Source organism: Rattus rattus, chromosome X (genome assembly GCF_011064425.1).
Source record: "Rattus rattus isolate New Zealand chromosome X, Rrattus_CSIRO_v1, whole genome shotgun sequence".
NCBI classification, from domain to species: Eukaryota; Metazoa; Chordata; class Mammalia; order Rodentia; family Muridae; genus Rattus; species Rattus rattus.
This window is the reverse complement of record NC_046172.1, coordinates 64,878,499-64,896,529: the sequence shown is the minus strand read 5'-3', so window position 1 is coordinate 64,896,529 and position 18,031 is coordinate 64,878,499. Positions and strand designations below refer to the sequence as shown.

The following is an 18,031-nucleotide window of genomic DNA, read 5'->3' as shown; positions in this document are numbered from 1 at the left end:
GCGTGTGTGTGTCAAAATACAGGCTCAGGAGATGGCTCAGTGGGCCAAGTACTTTTCATGCAAGTATGAAGAACTGGGTTCAAATCTTCAGAACCCATCTAAAACCTGGCATGGTAGTCTGTGTCTCTAATACCAGTGCTCCTATGGTGATCTGGGAGGTGGCAACAGGAAAATTCCAGAAGCTATCCCAGAACTACCATAATAGGAGCAATGAAGTCATTTTTTTTCCTATAAATTCCTTCTTGTTCCTTCACCACCTTTTCCCTACCTGCCCAGGGAATGTTCCTGACGAACTGTAATAGAACATGGGCATAGATAGTTTTATATAACAATGTATACTAATCTCTTTACTTCCTACATTGTGTCCTTGAGCTTTGCTATGAGGGCAAGACTGGTTTATAAAGCAGTCCCCCTCCCCACCATTAATGAAGTGAGACATAAATGCTTAATCCTTTTGTATTTTTTATTATTTTATTTTATTTTAAGACAGGGTCTCACTATGAAGTTCTGCCTACTACCTACTGTTTTGAAGCCACTATTAAACCAGGGTGGCCTCAAACTCAGATATCCACCTGCCTCTGCCTCCTGAGTGCTGGGATTAATGGTGTGCACTACCATGGCCAGCGAGCTGCAGCTGCTTGACTCTTGACTTAATGTTGGGATGACTGTCATCTTTAGCAGTGTTCTCATAGATATATGTTCCCATATGTGCCAGTGGTCAAAATTACGTTTCCCTCTATCCCCACCTCATTTATTATTTATTTCTTTTTTCGTGTGTGTGCGTGTCGCACATTTGTATGAGAGTGTGGTATGGGCGCATCCTCAGGTATTAGCTCTTCCCAACTTCATACAGAGTTGTATTTTTGCTGCTGTGTACACCAAGTCAGTTGGCTTGTGAGTTTTTCTTCATTCCATTTTGCTCTAGGAGCACTGGGATTAGAGAGTGCTACTGCACTAGGCTTTATGTGAGCTCCAGGAACTCAGACTCAGGCCCTCACACGTGTATATCAAACTCTCTACCTACTGATCCAGCAGTCCAGTCTCTATGCAGTGTTTTTTTGTATTCTAAAATGTGCAGCTTGTAGTTTTTAGCCATCCTAAATTCTGCTTTTACTTGAGTGATCTTTCTTAGGCCATAGCTGCAAGTGTGAGCTAATATACAACTCTGTGCAGAATTCCAAACAAGCACCCCATTGTCCACAAGTTTTTAATCAGAGACAATATCTCAGTGTGGCCTTATAGACTAACTTCATATCCTTCCATTGAAAGCTAATCTGTAATGTGATGGCATAGTTGTTTTTTTTTTTTTTTTTTCCGGGGCTGGGGACCGAACCCAGGACCTTGCGCTTCCTAGGTAAGCGCTCTACCACTGAGCCAAATCCCCAACCCCGGCACTTAGTTGTAGATACGGAGAAAATCACTAAGTCATGAATGTGTTATGGATATCAAGGAAGTAATTAAGTGATAAATGTGTCGCCCTTGAAACTTGGATTACCTCCCTTACATCAAGAGGCCAGAAAGCTAGCTCCTTGTATATACAAGATGTTGGCAGTTTGCAGCCTAGAAGAAAATACTCATCAGATCCCAGCTGTGCTGCCACTGTGATCTCAGACTTCCAGCCCCCAACACTGTGACAGATATTTACTTCCTGCATTGTATCCGTGAATTTTGCTCTGAGGACAAGCCTGGTTAGTAGTCAATGGTACACAGTGAACAGCTTATCTTACTCCCGTTTATGAAGTCAATGGGAGACAAGGCTGCTTGTTTCTTGATTCATAACTTTGACTTTGTACTGAAATGGTATTTTTATTATTTGCATGTCATCTAGTGTATAATACCTCATAATAGCAGTCAAAATTAGCATAAGCCTGTAATTCAGTCATAGTAAGTTTGGGCACAGTGGCCTAACACAGTTCCAATAGTTACAAGATGAAGTAACACCAAACACTTTCTCAGCCAGTCAAGTTTGCCTTTTCCCATGTTAACCATCTTAAGGAAAGGGCTGTCTCAACATCCTGCATCCCAGGACCTAGCAAATAAAGATTCCTCAGGATCTTCTCTGTAGAAATCTCTGTCCTGTCTCTTTCTAAACTGAGGCAACCTTGGGCAAAACTTAGTCCAGCCTAATCAACAGCTCAGGGCCTCCCCGCTCTGCAGTCTGGCAGGCTACTACTAAAGTAGGAAGACAACACATAGGTTTTACATGTTGACAACAGAATCAAAGACTAGTTATACTAAGATATACAAGTACAACCTTGGGACACGGTTTTTTATTAAAGGATTACAAGTGACCTAGTGGGTTATTATATTTCATTCTGATGCTGAACATCATGGAGACACTGTTAGTTGGGATTTTCTCTTTAGTGTGATTTGGAGAGCACGTTACTTAGTAGCCATAGAACTTTCTATCATTGAAGTTTTGGAAGGATCTATGGAAATAAGATATCTCTCTTAATTTACCTTTTTACATTATCTTGGGACTTTTGGCTTTATCCTCCTGAAGTCCCAGGAGTATTTATTGATGTGCTCAGAGAAATTCCCATACACATTTGAGTGTCTCACTGTTGGAGCACTGTGAGTGTCACCTGACATACCCCACCAGAATTTCAGTTGTATTGTCCCCTGGAGGTCACGCAGAATAAGAACCATGCCCTTGGACAGAGCTTTCTCCAACTGGAGTACAAGTTTTTATCCTCTGGTTTATAGTTCAGTTTATTCTACGTAAGACAGATTTCATTTCGAAACATTTTACTTACCTGCCTCCAGCATCAATCTGCCTACTCTATGATATCTGTTGATTCAGGTTGGAAATCACTCCTCTCCTGTGAGACTCCTTGAGACAGGGCCTCGGAACAGGGCCGAGACCTTCAAAAGAGCCTCTGGCTTATCATCACTGATCTCTTCTGCTCTTCCTTGTGTGTCATAGGTCACAGTTCTCTCATCATCTTTGTCATAGTCCTGAAAGCTCTCCAGCACCTCTCTCTCTCTCTCTCTCTCTCTCTCTCTCTCTCTCTCTCTCTCTCTCTCTGTGTGTGTGTGTGTGTGTGTGTGTCTGTGTCTGTGTCTGTGTCTGTGTTGTGTGTGTGTGTGTGTGTACACACGCACGCACATACCTGCACATATATGGCGTGGAGGTTCAAGTTTTCCTGCTGATTCTCCCTTGTATATTCCCATTCTTTTGCCCATGTTGCTGATATTGTCATCAATTTTGCTGACCTTTTCCTCAGTGTTTCCTTGTATCTTTATTTTTCACATCCTACATTAAATTCATCTGCTTGTTTGTAACCTCTTTCAGGTCATTGGTCATTCTTGTCAGTGAACTTTTGGGATTTTTGTTCAGCATTTTACCTGTTAGTATCTTTTGAGCTCTGTAGTTGAGGAATTAGGGTCTTTCTGTGGGAGTCTTGTAGCCTTGCTTTGTGTTACTTGTTTCTGTGTTGCGATTAACACTTTTTGGTAAATCTTGGTAAAATTTGGGACTCTTGTTGAGCAGCCTTTTCAGTCCCCACTCCTACAGAGAAAAGAAGAAAATTCTGTAGGAAGTGGCTTGTCTCACCTCCTTCCACTAGTGAGCCATGTTCAGCTTAGTTCCTTCCAATTTGTTGCCTGTCTTTGCACATCTCTGGTTTCCTCTTCCTTTGTGGATCTCCAAAAAGATTCCTCTCTTTGGGCTAGTGTCTGGGTTCTCTTACTCTGATTCTGTCCTTTGTAGGTTTATATGAAGGCAGCTTCTGGTTTACCATTTACCCACTTACTCACTTCCTTTACATAGACTCTGGCAGTCATGGGTGGCTTTCCCCAACTCTCAAACTAACAGATGACAGAAGCCCAAAGGAGCATAAAAAAAGTCATTAAGGTAGAGTCATCTTGGAGTTTTCTTCATTTCAGACTAGATTGGATTTCTATCAGACTGTATTTAGATCTGAAACTATGGCAGGGAAGAGAATTTTTATAAACTGGAAACCCAAAAATAAAAGTTGAAATGAAATGCATTATTGTTTTCCCAATTTTAATGACAAAATATTTGTCAGCATATATTACCAGGGCTCTGGATATTGTTGGTAACAGCATAATTTGGTATGTTTATTGAAGGTAGTGTTAGCACTGTCAGATTATGAGTACATATAGACTGTATGTAACCCAGCAGCTTCACTTCTGAAAACATATTTCATGGATATGCTAGTGTTTATATGTTTGAAAAACATGTATACCAAGTCACTCACTAAAGCATTGTTTATAATAGCAAAACTTAAATGTCTAAATAGCACCCATTAAATAAATAAATCCTCGTGAATCTGTACAATGAGTCTATTAATGAGGAAATGTTTATATACTGCCGTGTAAAGACCAAGGTACACTGTTAAGTGAACAGGAAGTGTTTGTTAAAATGTGTATTGAATATTGCATATCATATTGGGAGGGCTATATCTTTACTCGAGCACAAGCACATGTACTTGAAATTTACCAAAGAAATGAATGACACTCTTTACTTTTAATAAGTAGCTAAGTAAGAACAAAGGAAATAGAAGATTATGTCTCAAGAAATACTTTTCATTGTATCCCTTATTCTCAGTTTTTAATTAAAACATTTTCTGGTACTAGAGCTGGAATGCAGGCCCTGCACATGGTAGGAACGTTCCTGAACTATGAGCTACATTCCTAGATTTTTTTCTCTTTTAAAAATTTTCATCCGGGGTTGGGGATTTAGCTCAGTGGTGGCTTGCCTAGGAGGCGCCAGGCCCTGGGTTCAGTCCCCAGCTCGAAAAAAAAAGAACCAAAAAAAAAAAAAAAAAAAAGGAAGCATAAAAATTTTCATCCAATATAGTTTGATCATTTTTTGACCTTTTCCCAACTTCCCAGATTCTGCCCCTACTCACCCACCTTCATGTTTATTCCATCCCCTCAAAATAAAAGAAATGAAATGAAAACAGAAATAATCAAAGGACCAGTAAAACAAAAATGCCAAAACAACACACACACACACACACACACACACACACACACACACACACACAACACCACACACATACACCTGCCAACACACACAAAAATATCCTGTGGAATTTGTTCTGTGTTGGCCAGGTACTACTAGGCATAGGGCCTGGCCTGGACTGTGGTTGATATCCAGTGACATTCCATTGGAGAAAGCTGATTTTCCCTTTGCCAGTACGTATCAATTGCAAATAACTGCTTGGTTACGGGTAGGACTCCATGGCCACCTTTTCCTTAGCACTGGTACCCCATCTGGCTTGACCTGTACAGGCCCTGTACATGTTGTAGCAGTTTCCCTTCAGAGGAGAGGTTGATGAAGATGTCTTATTTAGGACTGAATACTTCAAAGTGTCTTCACTTTTGCATAGTATCCAGTTGTGGGTCTCTGTTAATTTTCATCTATTGCAAAAGAAGCTTCCCTGATGAGGGTAGAATGATGCTGTGAACTATAGCTATATTGGTATGTCTTTAGAAGTCATTTTATTCCTGGGTCCCTTAAACAGAGTAATAGTGTTGGGTTTTTCCCTAAGCTGATGACCTATCTAGTCCTAGATTCTAGGCCCCTTTAGCTGTGTCTGGTATAGGTTCTGTCTCATGTAGAGGGCCTTAAATCCAATCAGAAAGTGGTAGTTACTTCTAAACATTTGTGCTACTGTTGGACCAGCTTATCTTATAGGCCAGTTGTTTTAGGTTGGGTAGCTGAGTTAGATATTATTGTAGGTGGAGGTATTGTTTCCCTAATTGGGTCGTGATTATGTCAATAAAGACAGCGGGAGCCAATTGCTGGGCTGAGAAAAATGGTGGGATTTCCGGGTCCCTGGAGGAAGAGGAGAGGACGAGATAGAGAGGGGTCAGCAGGCTTTGGGGAGAGGAGCACAGATGTCCTGTAAGGCCTGGGGGTAACTAGAACCAGCTGAATCCTGGTAGAAGGTAGCTGATGAGTTTAGGACAATAGATTCTGTGCCCAGCAATTATGTTATCTGGCTGGTTTTAAAATGTTAGAACTGTCTGGTATTTTCTATCCACAGAACAAAGGTGAGCAGAGAAAGGGCACAGCGGGGTAGTTATTGGCGATTTGGCACAGCTAGCTTCGGGATGGTGGCCACTGGAGAGCTATCATAGCGCCCAGCATTCATGGGAAAAGTGTCAGAGCTAATAGTTGGCAGACCTCAGTGGGACGGAAGGCTGCAGATCACAGAGCCCAGCCAAGACCACAGCGGAGCTCTTGAGAAAGAACAAGTGTGTTTTCTAAAATTACATGCAACAGATTGATGCCTGTGTTTCTCCTCCAGGACTGTGCAGAGGACCTTCTAGCACCATAAACACTAATCAGTGAGCAATGCTGAACTTCTAATTAGGCAAGAGCTCAACCTCTTCATGCTTGAGGACATAAGTAAGTACTGTTTTCAGCAATCAAACCTACCATCAGCTCATTGGGAGCAACAAAGAGTTTTGGCAGTAGTCTATAATATTTGGGGAAGGACCACAGAACTCCTTTGTTCAGTGACTCACAATGTGATCCATTTGAACTCCACACTGGACTTTTTAATTAGTGGCATAAAGTATCCAGTTTAGACATTGTCTCCTCCACTATACAGTGACTCTGTGTGAATTCCTTTCTTTTTCTTTTTCCTTTTTTTATTGCATATTTTATGTATTTACATTTCAAATTTTATGCCTGTTCCACTTTCTCCTATCTCCCCGCCCTGCTTCTATGAAGATGGTCCCACTCTCACCCACTCCCGCCTCAACATCCTGGCATTCCCCTACACTGGGGAAAAGAACCTTCACAGGACCATCCTCCTATTGATGCCAGACAATGCCATCCTCTGCTACATATGCAGCTGGAGCCACAGGTCCCTCCATGTGTACTCTTTGGTTGGTGGTTTAGTCCCTGGGAGCTCTGGGGTGTCTGGTTGGTGATATTGTTGTTCTTCCTATGGGGTTGCAAACCCCTTCAGCTCCTTCAGTCCTTTCTCTAACTCCTCCATTGGAATCCCCTTGTTCAGTCCAATGGTTAGCTGCAAGCATCCTCATCTGTATCAATAGGGCTCTTCAGTAGAGCTTCTTGGGAGACACCCATATCAGGCTCCTGTCAGCAAGCACTTCTTGGAATCAGCAATAGTGACTGGGTCTGGTGGTTGCATATGGGATGGATCCTCGGGTGGGGCACTCTTTGTCCCTATATTTCCTCCTGTGAATATTTTGTTCCCCCGTCTAAGAAGGACTGAAATGTCCACACTTTGGTCTTCCTTCTTCTTGAGCTTCATATGGTCTGTGAATTGTTTCTTGGGTATTCCAAGCTTTTGGGCTAATTTCCACTTATCAGTGAGTACATACCATCTGTGTTCTTTTGTGACTGGGTTATCTCATTCAGGATATTTTCTAATTCCATCCATTTGCCTAAGAATGCAGTCATTGTTTTTAATAGCTGTGCAAATGTACCACATTTTCTGTATCCATTCCTCTGTTGAAGGACATGTGGGTTCTTTCTTGCTTCCGACTATTATAAATAAGGCTGCTATGAACATGGTGGAACATGTGTCTTTGTTGAATGTTGGAGCATCTTTGGGTATATGCCCAAGAGTGGTATAGCTGGATCTTCAGGTAGTACAATGTCCAATTTTCTGAGGAACCTCCAGACTGATTTCCAGAATGTTTGTACCAGCTTTGCAATCCACCAAGGTGGTGTAGTGTTCCCTTTCTCCATCCTCACCAGCATCTGCTGTCATCACCTTTTTTGATCTTAATTCATTCTCACTGGTGTGAGGTGGAATCTCAGGGTTGTTTTGATTTGCATTTCCCTTATGACTAAAGATGTTGAATATTTCTTTAGGTGTTTCTCAGCCATTTGGCATTCCTCAGCTGTGCATTCTTTCTTTAGCTCTGAACCCCATTTTTCAATAGGGTTATTTGCCTCCCTGCTGTCTAACTTCTTCAGTTCTTTGTATATTTTGGATATAAGCCCTCTATCTGTTGTAGGATTGGTAAAGATCTTTTCCCAATCTGTTGGTTGCCGTTTTGTCCTAACCACAGTGTCCTTTGCCTTACAGAAGCTTTGCAGTTTTATGAGATCCCATTTGTCGATTCTTGTTCTTAGAGCATAAGCCATTGGTGTTTTGTTCAAAATTTTCTCCAGTGCCCATGTGTTCGAGATGCTTCCCAACTTTTTCTTCTATTAGTTTGAATGTATCTGGTTTGATGTGGAGGTCCTTGATCCACTTGGACCTAAGCTTTGTACAGGGTGGATCGATCTGCATTCTTCTACATGCTGACCTCCAATTGAACCAGCATCATTTCTTGAAAATGCTATTTTTTTTCCATTGGATGGTTTTTATCTCCTTTGTCAAAGATCAAGTGACCGTAGGTTTATGGGTTCATTTTTGTGTCTTCAATTCATTGATCTATCTGACTGTTTCTGTGCCAATACCATGCAGTTTTTAACACGATTGCTCTGTAATACAGCTAAAGGTCAGGGATGGTGATTCCCTTAGAAGTTCTTTTATTGCTGAGAATAGTTTTTGATATCCTGGGATTTTTGCTTTTCCACATGAATTTCCAAATTGCTCTTTTTAACTCTATGAAGAATTTAGTTGGAATGTTGATAGAGATTTCATTGAATCTGTAGATTGCTTTTGGCAAGGTGGCCATTATTACTATATTGATCCTGCCAATCCGTGAGCATGGGAGATCTTTCCGTCTTCTCAGATCTTTGATTTCTTTCTTCGGAGATTTAAAGTTCTTGTCACACAGAACTTTCACTTGCTTAGCTAGAGTCACACTAACGTGTTTTATATTATTTGTCACTGTTGTGAAGAGTGTCCTTTTTCTAATTTCTTTCTCAGCCCATTTCGCCTTTTAGTAGAAGAAGGCTATTGATTTGTTTGAGCTGATTTTATATCCAGCCACTTTGCTTAGTTCTCTGGTGGAATTTTAGGGGTCACATAAGTATACTATAATGTAATCTGTAAATAGCAATATTTTGACTTCTTTTCCAATTTGTATCACTTTGATCTCTTTTTTTTTTGTCTAATTTCCCTAGCTAGGACTTTGAGTACGATATTGAATAAGTAGGGAGAGAGTGGGCAGCCTTGTCTAGTCCCTGATTTTAGTGGCATTGCTTCAAGTTTCTCTCCATTTAGTTTGATATTATATTACTTTTACTATGTTTAGGTATGGGCCTTGAATTCCTGATCTGTAAGATTTTTATGAGGGAGTGTTGCATTTTGTCAAATGCTTTCTCAGCATCTAATGAGATGATCATGTGTTTTTTTTTTTCTTTGAGTTTGTTTATATAGTGGATTACGTTGATGGATTTCCATATATCGAATCCCTGCATCCCTAGGATGAAACCTATTTGATCATGATGGATGATTGTTTTGATGCTTTCCTGGATTCAGTTTCTGAGAATTTTATTGCATATTTTCGCATCGATATTCATAAGGGAAATTGGTCTGAAGTTCTCTTTGTTGAGTCTTTGTGTGGTTTAAGTATAAATGTAATTGTGGCTTCATGGAAGGAATTGGGTTCCTTCTGTTTCTATTTTGTGGAACGGTTTGGACAGAATTGGTATTAGGTCTTCTACACAGGTCTGATAGAATTCTGCACTGAACTCCTCTGGTCCTGGACTCTTTTTTGTTTATGAGACTTTTAATAGCTCCTATTTCTTTAAGGGTTATGGAACTGTTTAGATGGCTTATCTATTCCTGATATAACTTTGGTACTGGCATTTGTCTAGGAAATTGTCCATTTCCTCTAGATTTTCCAGTTTTGTTGAGTATAGGCTTGTGTTACGATTTGATAATTTTTTGGATTTCCTTAGATTCTGTTGTTAGGTCTCTCCATTTTTATTTCTGATTTTGTTAATTTGGATACCTTGTCTGTGCCTCTGGTAAGTCTGGCTAAGGGTTTATCTATCTTGTTGATTTTCTCAAAGAACCAGCTCCTGGTTTTGTTGATTTTTTTGTATAGTCCTTTTCGTTTCTACTTGGTTGATTTCAGCCCTGGGTTTGATTATTTTCTGCCTTCTACTCCCCCGGGTGTATTTGCTTCTATTTGTTCTAGAGCTTTTAGGTGTGCTGTCAAGCTGCTAGTGTATGCTTTCTCCTGTTTCTTTTTCAAGGCACTCAGAGCTATGAGTTTTCCTCTTAGCACAGCTTTCATTGTGTCCATAAGTTTGGGTATGCTGTGCCTTCATTTTCATTAAATTCTAAGAAGTCTTTAATTTCCTTCTTTATTTCTTCCTTGACCAGGTTATCATTGAGTAGAGCATTATTCAGCTTCCATGTGTATGTGGACTTTCTGTTGTTTTTGTTGTTTTTGAAGACCAGCCTTAGTCCGTGGTGATCCGATAGGAATTCAGTCTTCTTGTATCTGTTGAGGCCTGTTTTGGGACAGATTATATGGTCAGTTTTAGAGAAGGTACCATGAGGTGCTGAGAAGAAGGTATATTCTTTTGTTATTGGATGGAATGTTCTATAAATATTTGTTAAACCCATTTGGTTCATAACTTCTGTTAGTTTCACTATGTCTCTGTTTATTTTCTGTTTCCATGATTTGTCCATTGATGAGAGTGGGGTGTTGACGTCTCCCACTATTATTGTGTGAGGTGCAATGTGTGCCTTGAGCTTTAGTAAAGTTTCTTTTATGAATGTAGGTGCCCTTTCATTTGGAGCATAGATATTCAGAATCGAGAGTTCATCTTGGTATATTTTTCCTTTGATGAGTATGGAATGTCCTTTCTTATTTTTTTTGATAACGTTTGGCTGAAAGTCGATTTTATTCAATATTAGAATGGCTACTCTAGCTTGTTTCTTCGGACCATTTGCTTAGAACATTGTTTTCCAGCCATTTACTCTGAGGTAGTGTCTGTCTGTGTCAATGAGGTGTGTTTCCTGTGTGTAGCAAAACGCTGGGTCCTCTTTACATATCCAGTCTGTTAGTCTATGTCTTTTAATTGGGGAGTTGAGTCGATTGATGTTGAGAGATATTAAGGAATAGTGATTGTTGCTTCCTGTTATATTTGTATTTGGTTGCGAAATTATGTTTGTATGCTTTTCTTCTCTTTGTTTTGTTGCCAAGACAATTAGTTTCTTGCTTTTTCTAGGGTGTAGCTTGCCTCCTTATGTTGGGTTTTACCATTTATTATCCTTTGTAGGGCTGGATTTGTATAAAGGTATTGTGTAAATTTGGTTTTGTCATGGAATATTTTGGTTTTTCCATCTGTGTTCATTGAGAGTTTTGCTGGATACGGTAACTTGGGCTGGCATTTGTGTTCTCTTAGGGTCTGTATGACATCTGGCCAGGATCTTCTGGCTTTCATAGTCTCTGGTGAGAAGTCTGGTGTGATTCTGATAGGTCTGCCCTTATATGTTACTTGACCTTTCCCCCTTACTGCTTTTAATATTCTTTCTTTGTTTTGTGCGTTTGGTGTTTTGACTATTATATGACAGGAGGAATTTTTTTTTCTGGTCCAATCTATTTGGAGTTCTGTAGGCTTCTTGTATGTTTATGGGCATCTCTTTCTTTAGGTTAGGGAAGTTTTCTTCTGTGATTTTGTTGAAGATATTTACTGGTCCTTTGAGCTGGGAGTCTTCACTCTCTTCTATACCTATTATCCTTAGGTTTGATCTTCTCATTGTGTCCTGCATTTCCTGTATGTTTGGGGTTAGGAGCTTTTTGCGTTTTACATTACCTTTGACAGTTGTGTCGATGTTTTCTATGGCATCTTCTGCCCCTGAGATTCTCTCTTCTACCTCTTATATTCTGTTGGTGATGCTTGCATCTATGACTCCTGATCTTTTTCCTCACTGTTCTATCTCCAAGGTTTTTTCTCTTTTTGATTTCTTTATTGTTTCTACTTCCATTTTTAGGTCCTGGATGGTTTCGTTCAATTCCTTCACCAATTTGGTTGTGTTTTCCTATATAGTTCTTTAAGTATTTCTGTGTTTCCTCTTTAAGGGCTTTGTTTACCTTCGTTGTCCTGTATTTCTTTAAGGGAGTTACTCATGTCCTTTTAAAAGTCCTCTGTCACCATCATGAGATGTGATTTTAAGTCAGAATCTTGCTTTTCTGGCATTTTGGGTTTCCAGTACTTGCTTTTTTGGGAGAACTGTGTTCTGATGATGCCAAGTAGCCTTAGTTTCTGTTGGTTAGGTTCTCGCGCCTGCCTCTTACCATCTGGTTATCTTTGATGCCAGTTGGTCTTGCTGTCTCGGACTGGAGCTTGTCCTTCCTGTGGGCCTTTGAGCCTGTGATCTTAGGAGTGAGAGCACTCCTGGGAGACCAGCTCTCTCCAGGTAGGTTTTGAGTGTAGACAGCTGTGGGACAGCCTTAGCTCTGGGTACAGGTGGAGACTGGAAGGTCCTGTCCCTGAATTCCGTTCTTATGTGTATATTTTAGGAAGCTTCTACAATAGTAGCTTTCTATATGGTTTTTCAGAAGGCTTTAGTATTATCTCTACCCTTAATCCTTGTTTTATTTTCTTTCCTCTTTTCCCCCATTTAGTCCTCTTATTCTAGTTTCTCCTCTATCTCTCTATCATACTGTATTCTATTTCTTCTTTCTTAGATCCTTTTTTTCTGTCCTAGTCCTTTACCTAGCCTTTGTAGATATCCAAGCTTTAGTGTTCAGCCCTAAACACAGATACATATCGACAGTAATACTAAATGGATGCAATGGAATCGTGTTTACACACAATCCTTTTAATTAAAGAATAAAGGGTTCATGAATTTGAGGAAAGGGCAGGGGAAGACACTGTCTCTCCACTGTCAGTATTCTTCAGTGGGAGGATGTGCAGTGGGGAAGGATCAGGATTATCTAATGCATTCTCACGCAGGAAATTCTCAAAATGATTTAAACTTTAAGCTAAAAATATAAATACAGTATCCCTATCTAAATAAAATACCATTCTGGAAGAATTTTTAGTTCTATGAAAATAATACTCAACAACTCAAAATATTTTATAGCAATCTATAAAATATAATCTCTATTTCATTATATGTATGGGTTCATGTATGTACAGTTACCTGAAGAATCTGTAGAGAAAATGTACCAATCCTTCAGAATGGTGATGGGTAATTCTGAGTTACCCTTTTCCTTAGCTTAGATACTTGTGAATTTTTCAGAATTTTAACAATGATTGATATACTAGTTCAATGATGAGAGGGTAATATAAGCTTATTTAGAGCATAAAGTCACAGTTAAAAGCATATACAAATATTACTGTGAAAAAGGCAAGTAGTAAACAGTGGGGAAAATGTTTGTATTACAATTTTTTCAAAAGACAAATACAGGGCTAATGAGGTGGCACAGTAAAGGTGCCTGTCGCCAATCTGTGGTGCTGAGCTCCAGTCTCCAGAACCTCAGGTGGGGAAAGAACGACTCCTAGAAAGCTATCCACTGTCTGACAACCGCATGCCTTGCGCATGCACGCATACACTTTTTGCTGCCTTACGTACAACAAATAAATGTGAATTTTAAAAACCAGAAAGTAAAAAAGTTGTATGCTTTATAAAAGTGTGTTTTAAGAATGTGTTTACTTTGATTTAGTGTGTGTGTGTCTGTGTCTGTGTGTGCACTACAGCATGCATATGGATGTCAGAGGACGACTTGCTAGAGTTGGTTTTCGCCTTCTACCGTGAGGGTCTCAAGGACTGAACTCATCGTGCACTTAGCATCACATGCAACCTTTACTCACTAAACTCTCAGAGTAGCTAAGTTATAAAAGATTTTAACACCAATCAACAGTGGCCAATATGAAGAGGACTTTTTCTTTTAAGCGCTTCAGCCATTTTGTAACCAATAAATCTTGAGTTGGGAGAGGATTTGGTATTTTTTCTTTGAAGCCCCAGGCTGAACTTGAACTCACTGATCATTCTGCTTCAGCTTCCAAAGTGCTGAGATTACAACAGTCTTAATATTCAGTTTTATTTTGGAAGGCTAGGAAAGTAGTTCCTTGGCTCTGTAATATTGTGTCCTTCCACCTTTAAGACATTGGGTAAAGGTAAAGCCAAGGTGAATTGGGGAGATGGAGAGTGAGACATGCAATACAGGACCTTTGCCCTGTGACATCCTTGAAAGCACATTGCTCATCTCATACTACCTCCCATAGGGTGACAGTTATTATTGCTGAAGAATTGGGAATAGAGGGACATTTTTTAAAGTCGTAGGCTTAATGTATGCTGGGCTCATCTCAACCTCCAATTCCTACTGTGTTTCAGGAGTTTGTTTGTTACATCATTTGTTTCATTTGTTTGATTTCTTTCGATACAAGCTCTTCCTCTGTAGTCCAGGCTAGCCTGAAAGTTACTATGTAGTACAGACTGGTGTAGAACTTGCAGATCCTCCTGCCTCTGTCACCCATGTGCTAGGATCACAGGTGTGCACCACCATGTTCATCCAGGAACTAATGTGTTCTCTCGAGCGAGTACACACACACACACACACACACACACACACACACACACACACACACACACACACACACACATTGAATTAGAATAATACCCCCTTGGAACATTTCTTTCCCTGTTATATCGTTACTCATTATAAACACCTAAAACAATTCTCAAAAGCAGGAGACTGAAAAGAAAGAACCTTAAAACAAAAGAAGTAAGCACACAGGGCATCAGCCTAGGGATTCAGGCTATCTATAGTTTATAGCCATTGTTCTTTGTTTGTACAGGCCCTACCAGGCATGACAGTGGACTAGGGACGTAAGGTTTTGAAAATTGCTGAAGGAAGAACTCAGACTCAGATACTATGCAAAGACAAAGTGTTTATTCTGTAGCAATAACCAGCATGGGGAAGACAGCCATTCTTTGAAATGGTGACCCCAGACAAAGGCATGGAGACCTTCTTATAGGGAACTGGAGGGAACTCTCTAGAAGGATAGGTAATTTAAAATTTCATTGATGGGGGGGGTGGGCGTCACACGTAGTCAGTAGTCTGCATTCCTATGTCACGAATGTTCAACCATGTGGTGAAATAGGGCTACCCAGTACAGATGGCCCATTCTGAGATAAGGTATTTCCCCATTTTGTGGTTATCCCCAGGTTGTTCTTTGGGAGAGGGTTTTATGATCTTATTTTGAATTTTATGATCTGTTCTTGAGGCGGTGTCTTATGGCCTACTTTCTGGGACTTATGGTCTATTCCTGAAGTTGGTGCTTTATGGCCTTTTTTCAAATCAGGCTTGGTCCTCAAAATGGAGACAAATGGGGTTTATATTACCCTTTCAGGGGAAGGACAAGTGAGTTCATTTAAGATATTGATGTTTTTTAAATTCTTCTGGGGACTGGAGATAAGGCTCATGGTTAACAGTGCTTGCTGCTCTGCAGAGGACTTGAGTTCAGTCCCAAACCCCCGTGTTAGGATACTCAAAACAACCAGGTAACCCAGTGCCCTCTTCTGGATTCTACAGGCATATGCACACATAGGACATACGACATATTCAAATGTACACACAGACAAACCTTACAAAACGTACTAACCTGAGTGGAAAGAGTGACAACAGGAGCCAGCCTTCTATCACCACTTTGAGCCAGGTACAGTTCTAATGACATATTTCATTCTTAACACTCCTTTGAAATAGGCACTGCTATTACACCACCTTATACCTAAGGGGAGATCTAATCCTGAATCAGAGGTCACACATCTGCTTGGTAGATTTCCCTAGGTGCTGTTTGGATCAAAAAGCCTCCATGCAGACCCCGCATATTAAAGACTTGGTGTGTAGCCTCTAGGAGTGTTGAAAAGACAGCAGAATTTTCAGGAATGGAACTTACTGGAAGGAAGTTAGAGCAGTAGGGGAATGCTCTGTGAAGGCACATTGAGATTACAGGCTATTCCCCACCTCCCCACTTTCCCAACTGCTTGGAGTAGTTAATCCTCCTCTGCCACATATTCCAGTTATGATCTATTATGTTACCATAAACACAAAGCAGTGGGACCATGTAACCAGAGAATGAAACTGAAGGAGAGTAAAGCCTTCCTCTTAAGTTGATGGAGGTGTTTTGTTACTGTTACAGCTGAGGGAAACACCAGAGCTAACAGGGATTCAGCACTGATTGAATATGCTGTTAGGTTTTCTTGTTACCAGAGGTTCATTTCCTAGGAACATGGGGTTATGAGCATGTGCTGCTGATAAACCAGTGGAAGCCAGAGCTCCGTTGAAACTTTCGTCTGGTTTGTGTATCAAATGATAACTTTACAGATGGTTTGCTCCTGTTGCTGTTCTAATAACTTGAGGAACACCTCAAGAAACCCTTGCAACTTGGATTGTATTTCGGTGGCTGATTTGTTTTCTTAGGGAATTGCTCGGTGCTCAATTCTGCTTTTTTCTTCCAGAGTTCAGGATCAAGCTCAGAAGCTCACAGCTGCCAGCAGCACACTACAACTGCACCGTCTCCTTAGTCCATGCTCACTCTTAAATAGCCACAAAACATTCAGTGGTATGGCAAAGGAAACCTCCATTTCATTTAGATGTTTATGATATTTTTCCCCACTTTAATTATTTTATGTAGTTGAATATGATTTTTTTCCTAAGGAATTTTTTGTATCTCAATGTAAGACTCTTCAACCTTTATGTTATGCATAATTTCCTGTAGTTTCCAAAAGTGCTTTAATAAAAAGTTTAATTTTAAACTGTTGTGTTTATAAGATAAGAGAGAGTTGCATGTTCTGTGGAAGTCCTGGGATAGAAGTTTCCTCATGAGCCCATACTTTGACTGTCCCTTCCCCCCTGAGACCACCACACAACAATATAGCATAGAGTAGAGTTTATTCAGGGTCTGGGGAGGGGAGTTAAGAGGACAGTAGGGGAGAGAGGGGGAGAGAGAGAGAGAGAGAGAGAGAGAGAGAGAGAGAGAGAGAGAGAGAGAAATAGAAGAGTAAAAGAGAGGAGCACATGGAGGGAAGTGGGGAGGGGAAGAGCAAGAGAGTGAGAAGAGCAAGCAGCCAGGTAACTGTGAGGGTGGAGCATACCTGACTGTTGCCAGGTAACTGTGGGGGTGGAGCATACCTGACTTGCCAGGTAACTGTGGGGGTTGAGCTTAGATAGAATGCTAACAGAAACAGTTGTGGATTTATATGTAGTTATGTGAATACATATATCCTTTCCTTTAACTTTTTCCCTGATGACATCTTCCAAAAATAAATAAACAAGTAGAAAATGGACATTAATTAATATAATCTACTAAGCTGATTGATGTTTCTTTCCTACTTATAGGTACACTCATTTATGTATGTGTATGAGTTTAATTCTATGTAATTTTATCACATGTAGGTTTATGAATCTATGACCGTCATATTTGGGATACAGGGTATTTAACACCACAGATTCCTTAAATGTTACCCTTTTATTACCATGCTATTTCTACCCCCTTACACTCCAGGCCTATCCCTAACACTTAAAGAACATACGTCTCTGATACATTGCTAGGATTTTGTATTATCAAAAATGTTACATTACCACCTCTGGTCCCACACCCCACAGCTGCCCAACATCATCCCTCTGGCCTAAACCCAGCCCACTTTGCTTTTGGTCGCTCATGTTACAATCATTCCATTCTCTTTTTAGTAGTTGGTAAGTAACACAGACCCACAACTGACTATGGTGTAGAGAAAATGAGACTGGGAATCTCTTTTTCTAATTTTTGGTTGATCAACTCCATTATGGTAAGATAATATATTCCATGTGATTTTCGTTGCTTTATAACTGATAGAATTTTTTATGATCCAAGAAGCAATCTAGGCTCCTGCACTTTGACACATGTGTTTCTACCCATCTGAATTCTCTGCATTTGAGAAGTAACCATTTGCACAAGAATTTCCACATTCATTGTTTCCACTTGACTTCTGTAGCTACTGTTAGAGTCTAAAGAAATGGTAGTTCCTTAAATTTCTTCTGCTTGGCTTATGTGTTGGGCGGGGATGTCTGTTGAACACTGCTAAATGTAATTTCAGAATGGTAATGTCTTAAGCTGTAATTTATACAATTGCCTGTAAGTGGTGTAAAGCGACACAAAACAACTCCTTTT

General features: G+C 40.1%; 1 long non-coding RNA gene across 2 annotated transcripts in view; it reads left to right on the top strand.

Annotated features, from left to right (window-relative positions):
* LOC116889295 overlaps positions 1–16,637 on the top strand; it is a 31,236-nt gene extending 14,599 nt beyond the window's left edge. For both annotated transcript variants that reach the window (XR_004386372.1, XR_004386373.1), the window contains 2 exons: positions 6,285–6,385; positions 16,341–16,637. This is a non-coding gene — a long non-coding RNA (uncharacterized LOC116889295). The remainder of the gene's footprint in view (positions 1–6,284; positions 6,386–16,340) is intronic.
* Positions 16,638–18,031: the final 1,394 nt, after the last annotated feature.